The sequence below is a fragment of the Amia ocellicauda genome, unplaced genomic scaffold, assembly GCF_036373705.1.
Source record: "Amia ocellicauda isolate fAmiCal2 unplaced genomic scaffold, fAmiCal2.hap1 HAP1_SCAFFOLD_101, whole genome shotgun sequence".
Classification (NCBI taxonomy): domain Eukaryota; kingdom Metazoa; phylum Chordata; class Actinopteri; order Amiiformes; family Amiidae; genus Amia; species Amia ocellicauda.
In genome coordinates this window covers 77,782-86,348 of record NW_027102666.1, presented here as the reverse complement: position 1 = coordinate 86,348, position 8,567 = coordinate 77,782, and the positions used below count along the sequence as shown (strand labels likewise).

At 45.8% G+C, this 8,567-nt stretch overlaps 2 non-coding genes across 2 annotated transcripts; both read right to left on the bottom strand.

The window, feature by feature from the left end:
* Positions 1-2,400: 2,400 nt before the first annotated feature.
* trnav-cac (transfer RNA valine (anticodon CAC)) lies at positions 2,401-2,473 on the bottom strand. Its single transcript has one exon. It is a non-coding gene; the product is annotated as a tRNA-Val (tRNA).
* Positions 2,474-5,821: 3,348 nt separating this feature from the next.
* trnav-aac (transfer RNA valine (anticodon AAC)) lies at positions 5,822-5,894 on the bottom strand. The gene has a single exon. It is a non-coding gene; the product is annotated as a tRNA-Val (tRNA).
* Between the last annotated feature and the right edge of the window lie 2,673 nt (positions 5,895-8,567).

Here is an 8,567-nt window from a genome sequence, read left to right as displayed (position 1 = left end):
TATGTCCCCCTTTTGAGAAATGTACTTATTAAAGGTAAAAGCAATGACATGGTCACAATTACTTATGACAAGCCACACTACGTACCAGTCTCAAAGACCCAATTTGACAACATCACGATCGAAGTAAAATCGGATCAGAATATCAACGTACCCTTCCGCTTCAGTAAAGTTATTGTCAAACTACATTTTCGACCCCTGAAACAGTTTGTACATTATTAAAATGGCTACCTCGAGGGGTTATGTAGATCCTAGCGCCTATGTGGATTATTACAAGATGCAAGCCGGGAACGGCTTGCCCGGTTTTGTAGGAGCCCCCACAATGTATGGCGCCGGTCTAGGAGGACTCTTTCATGGTCTCTTTAGAATGGCCGTACCCCTGCTTAAGAGAGGCTTTGCTATAGCCAGACCCCACTTGAAATCAGCGGCTAAAAATATTGTTAGTGACGTGTTCACCAATGTTATGAACCGGGCAGCTAGCCATGAGCATCAGGAGGGTTCGGGTCTCATGGTAATGGCGAGGAGGGGGGGTAAAAGAAGAAACAGCATGTGTCCACCAGGGCGACGAAGATCCGTGGCTAACAAAAAACGAAGAATCTCTCATTCTCCAACATATCGTGGAAACACTCGGAGAAGGAAGCAGCACAAGAAAAAACCTGCAAAAAGAAAGTCTCAAAGAAAGAAAAATAGAGCCTCAGGATACATCTTTTAAACATGTCTTTTGTCAACAGTCTATCGGAAGAATGCGTCAAATCAGAACTGGATCTGTTTACAGTTCCATACACTCAAACGAGTATAGATAAGATCATATATGTAGAGATTCCCCCTCTTTCTGCAATTTCAGACACGGCCCCTCTGGAGTTTTTTATAGCTGGCAATGGCGAGGATTATATTGATTTGAATAACACATTTATTTTAATGAACTGTAAAGTGACTGATTAGGATGGCGATGCAATCGAGAAGACGGCCAACGCTGGGGTCATCAATTAATCAATTACCCGGTGGCCACCATGTTTTCACAGGTGGATGTGACCCTGGGAGATCGGCTCATTAGTCAAAGCAGCAATACTTACCCCTATAGAGTCATGATGGAGTGTATCCTTAATTATAGTGAGGAGACCCTAAGCAAACAGTTCAGCCCCGGCCTTCTCTTCAAAGACATCCCGGAAGCTATGGACGACAAGGATCCAGAGGGACTCAATAAGGGTTTGCAAAAAAGATCGGCCTTTTCAACAGAAGGGAGGACCTTTGAGCTAATGGGGCATATCCATGCAGACATATTTTTCCAAGAAAAACTCATGCTCAACGGGGTAGACATTAAAATTAAAATGATCCGTAGTAAAAGTGCTTTTTGTCTGATGACCCCTGATACGGAAAAATATAAACTGACCATATTATCGGCCTCGCTGTTTGTGAAATAAGTGTCCGTCTCCCCGGCGGTTAAACTAGGACACGCGCTGGCGTTAGTGACGGCAAACGCCAAGTACCCGATCGAAAGAGTCTATATGAAAGTCCACAGTATCCCCGCAGGGACACGGGTGATGAACCAGGAAAATCTGTTTCTAGGACAGCTCCCAAAACAGGTTATTATAGGTCTCGTGGATAATGATGCATTTACCGGGGTTTACAACAAGAACACCTTTAACTTTAAACATTATAACGCGGAATTTATAGCATTGTACGTCGATGGTGTGCAGGTTCCATCCAGACCTTTTCAACCTGACTTTGAAAACGGCAATGCGGTTCGTGAATATTACAGTCTAGTACTGGCTACGGGTCGCCATCTCAAGGATCAAACTCTGCTGATCGATCGCCGGGAATACTGCAGCGGTTACACCCTGTATGGTTTCAACCTGACCCCTGACGAAGAGTGTGGACAACATATTTCACTGATGAAGACGGGCAATATGCGTTTGGAGATGCGTTTCAAGCAGCCTCTACCACACACTGTAAATATGGTCGTGTATGCTGTGTTTGACAACATTATTGAGGTGAATCAGAGGAGAAACGTTCCGTATGATTATTATTAAAATGAACACCAGAGAGCTCAACCACATCATGAATGCCCTGGCCGGCTCACGGAAACTGTTTCAAGGAGTCTACGCCTGCGATCAGCTGCCTAAATTTAAGATCAAGAATTTACCTGCAATGTACATAATCAACACACACCCTAAAAATATGCCCGGAGAACATTGGCTGGCTATTTATCTAAGGGAGGACCACCGTGGTGAATTTTTTGATTCCTATGCAAACCCCCCGGATTTCAGACCTTTCCCTCGGAAGATCAATAACTTTCTGCTCAACAACTGTCAAGAAACCATTTACAGCAGTCGTCAAGTACAAAGTCTTCAGACCTTCACTTGTGGTCAGCACTGTGTGCACTAGCACGCATGCACCGCGGGTTGTTTCCGCCCGGTTTCGAACCAGGGACCTTTCGCGTGTGAGGCGAACGTGATAGCCACTACACTACGGAAACCGACCTGTCCTGGTGTTTCGAATGGCTCCCATCGAAGCCGGCTGGTAAAACGCGCACAGGCGTTTCCCGTGGGCCAGCCTGTGAGATAAAGGTTTCTACACTCACCTAAAGGATTATTAGGAACACCTGTTCAATAACCAACCAATCATATGGCAGTTGCTTCAATGCATTTAGGGGTGTGGTCCTGGTCAAGACAATCTCCTGAACTCCAAACTGAAAGTCTGAATGGGAAAGAAAGGTGATTTAAGCAATTTTGAGCGTGGCATGGTTGTTGGTGCCAGACGGGCTGGTCTGAGTATTTCACAATCTGCTCAGTTACTGGGATTTTCACGCACAACCATTTCTAGGGTTTACAAAGAATGGTGTGAAAAGGGAAAAACATCCAGTATGCGGCAGTCCTGTGGGCGAAAATGCCTTGTTGATGCTAGAGGTCAGAGGAGAATGGGCCGACTGATTCAAGCTGATAGAAGAGCAACTTTGACTGAAATAACCACTCGTTACAACCGAGGTATGCAGCAAAGCATTTGTGAAGCCACAACACGTACAACCTTGAGGCGGATGGGCTACAACAGCAGAAGACCCCACCGGGTACCACTCATCTCCACTACAAATAGGAAAAAGAGGCTACAATTTGCACAAACTCACCAAAATTGGACAGTTGTTGCCTGGTCTGATGAGTCTCGATTTCTGTTGAGACATTCAGATGGTAGAGTCAGAATTTGACGTAAACAGAATGAGAACATGGATCCATCATGCCTTGTTACCACTGTGCAGGCTGGTGGTGGTGGTGTAATGGTGTGGGGGATGTTTTCTTGGCACACTTTAGGCTCCTTAGTGCCAATTGGGCATCGTTTAAATGCCACGGCCTACCTGAGCATTGTTTCTGACCATGTCCATCCCTTTATGACCACCATGTACCCATCCTCTGATGGCTACTTCCAGCAGGATAATGCACCATGTCACAAAGGTTGAATCATTTCAAATTGGTTTCTTGAACATGACAATGAGTTCACTGTACTAAACTGGCCCCCACAGTCACCAGATCTCAACCCAATAGAGCATCTTTGGGATGTGGTGGAACGGGAGCTTCGTGCCCTGGATGTGCATCCCACAAATCTCCATCAACTGCAAGATGCTATCCTATCAATATGGGCCAACATTTCTAAAGAATGCTTTCAGCACCTTGTTGAATCAATGCCACGTAGAATTAAGTCAGTTCTGAAGGCGAAAGGGTGTCAAACATAGTATTAGTATGGTGTTCCTAATAATCCTTTAGGTGAGTGTATTTTCACTGACCTATTTTGCATTGCTCAAGGACACATCAGGACACTTTGGAAACTCTTTCAAAGGAAGAACGCCCTGAGCTATGACAAGACTTACACTTACCCCAACAAGGTGATGCTCAATGGCTTGTTCAAACAGCTGCTGCTCGTCTTGTGCCACCATCAGACAATCACAGAGCTATTGTGCCTTCTACACCTTACGGTAGCTTTACTTTAACAATAATAATGACGGCGACCACGACGACAAAAAGAAAAACAAGAACAACAACAACAACAACAAGAACAATAACATCATCATCAGATTTTAATTAAAAGTGGCTACACCAGCGTTTACAATTTCAACCTGTCGACGGACGGACGCTCTGAGTCCAACAATTTCGGGAACTCCAATGAAGAAAAGCCACCTACCGCCTCTGGGGAACCACGAGGGCAAGCAGGACGAAAAGGGCCGGCCCACAGCAGGCTCTTTCCGCCCGGTTTCAAACCGGGGACCTTTCGTGCGTTAGGCGAACGTGATAGCCACTACACTACGGAAACCAACCCGTCCTGGTGTTTCGAATAACTCCTATCGAAGCCGGCTGGTAAAACGCACACAGGCGTTTCCCGTGGGCCAGCCTGTGAGATAAAGGTTTCTATTTTCACTGACCTATTTTGCATTGCTCAAGGGCACATCAGGACACTTTGGAAACTCTTTCAAAGGAAGAACGCCCTGAGCAATGACAAGACTTACACTTACCCCAACAAGGTGATGCTCAATGGCTTGTTCAAACAGCTGCTGCTCGTCTTGTGCCACCATCAGACAATCACAGAGCTATTGTGCCTTCTGCACCTTACGGTAGCAACAAATCTAACTACTGCTTTACTTTAACATTAATAATGACGGCGACTACGACGACAACAAGAACAACAACAACAACAACAACATCAACAAGAACAACAACAACATCATCATCATCATCATCAGATTTTAATTAAAAGTGGCTACACCAGCGTTTACAATTTCAACCTGTCGACGGACGGACGCTCTGAGTGCACCGATTTCGGGATACTTCGGAAACTCTTTCAAAGGCAGGACGCCCTGCGATCAGACAGTGCCTGCACTTAGCCCAACAAGGTGATGCTGAATGGCTTGTTCAAACGGCTGGTGGTCTTCCGTCACCACCAGACTATCAGAGCTATTTTGCGCCTTCAACTACATAAGAGTAACAGCAATGTCACCGATCCTGCTACGGTCGTATTGCAACAGCAACGACATGTATCGATTTTAAAAGTGTCAGTTCCAGCGCCTCGCAAAGCTACCCTTCTGCGATCATTTGTTCTCAAGGTCAGGATTTCTTGCCACTCCGAGGAAGAGAAAACGACGGCCGGCCATGGGGCAGAGAGATGAGGACGGGTAACACGGCACTGGCACGCGTGCACCGCGGGTTGTTTCCGCCCAGTTTCGAACCAGGGACTTCTCGCGTGTGAGGCGAACATGATAGCCACTACACTACAGAAACCAACCTGTCCTGGGGTTTCGATTGGCTCCCATCGAAGCAGGCTGGTAAAACGCGCACAGGCGTTTCCCGTGGGCCTGCCTGTGAGATAAAGGTTTCTATTTTCACTGACCTATATTGCATTGCTCAAGGGCACATCAGGACACTTTGGAAACTCTTTTAAAGGAAGAATGCCCTGAGCTATGACAAGACTTACACTTACCCCAACAAGGTGATGCTCAATGGCTTGTTCAAACAGCTGCTGCTCGTCTTGTGCCACCATCAGACAATCACAGAGCTATTGTGCCTTCTACACCTTACGGTAGCAACAAATCTAACTACTGCTTTACTTTAACAATAATAATGACGGCGACCACGATGACAGCAAGAACAACAACAACAACATCATCATCATCATCATCATCAGATTTTAATTAAAAGTGGCTACACCAGCGTTTACAATTTCAACCTGTCGACGGACGGACGCTCTGAGAGCACCGATTTCGGGCACTCCAATGAAGAAAAGCTACCCACCGCCTCCGGGGAACCACGAGGGCAAACAGGACGAAAAGGGCCGGCCCACAGCAGGCTGTTTCCGCCCGGTTTCGAACCGGGGACCTTTCGCGTGTTAGGCGAACGTGATAACCGCTACACTACGGAAACTGACACCGCCATGTCTTGCTTCAAACGGTTACCGTTGAAGCCTGCTGGTAAAACGGGCTCAGGCATTTCAGGTCGGCTAGACTGTGAGATGGCGTCTGAAGTGCCGCGAAAGGATGCCATTTTCACAGACCTGTTTGGCATTGCTAAAGGGCACATCAGGACACTTCGGAAACTCTTTCAAAGGCAGGACGCCCTGCGCTCTGACAGTGCCTGCACTTAGCCCAACAAGGTGATGCTGAATGGCTTGTTCAAACGGCTGGTGGTCTTCCGTCACCACCAGACTATCAGAGCTATACTGCGCCTTCAACTACATAAGAGTAGATAGTAGGGTTTTTTGGGCGCGGCCTATTTTGTTATGACGTATGCCCTAAGCTTATTAATATTCCTACGTCATAATTGGGGGGCGTGATTTTAGGTAGAGTTATTTCCTTAATTATTCCTACGTCATATCCGTCAGAAAGTGTACACCCATAAAACCCTGAACATCAAGGCCACCCATAAATACCCCCACCCCTCTGAAGGCAACGCCCCGAAACTCTCCTCTCTATTTAAGAACCCGCGCTGCTTTTAGGCAATACCTCTTTAATTCTCAGCATCAGAAACATCCCGCTTCTTCAACATGTCCAGCGACATCAACATGAAACCCCGCAAGAAACAATCCCGGGCAAGGGTTCCTGTACTCACCAATTTGAAGATTGAACGCTCCTGGGTGTTGTTCTGGGGGGCTCGACGGGGTTACCGCTTTAAAAGGGATCCCAGCTATGTTGGAGTGGAGCTTTTTGCTTTGGGAGAGAAGGAGGGTACGTTGGAACCTTTTGAGACGGTAATTGAATACTCTTATGAGGACTGGTTGAAGGTGATGGCCTGGAGAGATCTGGGGCTTGTGGATAAGACTCTAGAAGGCTTGCAAGAGGGTCCAAGAGAATGCGAAATGGAGTCTCCGACTCAGGGTTTTGAAAGGTGTGAATGGGAAAGCTTGCAGAACTACGGTAGAGTGGTGAAGAGTCTATCTCTAACTACAGATCGTAAGGTTTTGTTTAGCAGTACCCTGATTACAAACCCTATTGAAGGGGGTGTGGAGGATCCAGAAAAACAGGTTACTGAAATTATGTTTGACGCCGTGGACTGGCCGTTCTTGAAAGAGGTCATAAACTGTATAAATGATGGTTTTGACATCTTGACCAAATGTTCGCAACTGGATTTGGTTAGAAGGAGAATATGCTGGATTATGGATTATATATCCCCCTTGAATGACGACGACGATGATAAAACAGACGACGTGTGGGGTTTTGGAGGGGGGTCTGACGGCTCAGGGGCTACTCTCTTCTAAGAGGGCGGTGTGTCGTGACGTAGTGAAGAGATAGGATAAAAGGCGCAACAATTCAATCATGGTTTAAAATTAAAGAGAATGTCTTACCTGAAAGCTGCGGACGTCGACAGGCTCTACAGGCCTCTTCAAACCCGGGATCACCCCTGGTTCTATTCCCCAGATTTTGTATACACTCTGGAACCCTTTGACTGCGGTTACTCTCCAAGACCTCAGACCCTGGACTGCTTCTGCAACTGGTTCTGTCATCAACACTCTGCAGCTAACCTGAGAGCGCTATTACACCATGTGCTTGACAGAAAAGTAGCCAACGCGAGCCTTTTCTCTACAGATTTAACCATCGATGAGGATCAACTTTCAAACCTGGAAAAGTTAATGGCTGCTGTAACAAAGACCGGGGGGTACGAACACTGGGATGAAGCGCTCAAGGGGGCCAAGAATGATATTAGGCCATTTCATCAACATCTGTATGACCTTTTACTGAGCATGTTTAATACACCTCTGTTTACTTTTAAAATAGGTCATATTGTTGTTTTATTTACATATGTAACTGAGGTGTGTGCCTACAAGATAAAGAAACAGGTATATTTGTTGATATAGATCAAGTAACCAATCATCTGATTTCTTTTTGTCTGGACCGTAGAAAAAATTGTTGTGTATGTTATACTTTTCTCAAATGTCTAAAAAGGGGTATCTGCTCTCCTGAAGTTGAATAAAAAACCTTGTATAAAAACTTTGCGCATAGTGTGGGTCTGTGTGGTTATTTGACAGAATGACTCGGCAAGCTCCCCAAATGCAGGAACTATACTACAACCCAGCCAAGATTGGGGGTTTGGCGGGTAAGAAGGGTTTTCAAAGAGGACTCGCTGAGGCCGGAGTGAAGGTTAATGATGTGGTTGTTTCAGAATGGTTACGGGAACAAGACGCCTATACCTTACATAAACCTCTCAGGATTAACTTTAAAAGAAACCGCGTATATGCAACTGACATAGACTCACAATGGCAAATGGATCTAGTCGATATGTCAAATTTATCAAAACATAACAATGGTCACAAATTGATGTTGATGTGTATCGATGTGTTATCAAAATATGCCTGGGCTCGCATTCTACATAATAAAACAGGTCGGGCGGTGACAAGGGCCTTTGAGGATATATTGTCCCAGGGTCGATGTCCTAAAAAACTGCAGACTGATAAAGGAAAAGAGTTTCTCAACAGAGAATTTCAGAATCTACTGAAGAGACACAAAATACATCATTTCACCACCGGTAATGAGCTTAAGGCATCGGTAGTGGAGAGGTTTAACCGCACCATAAAGACCAAAATGTGGAGATATTTTACAGCGG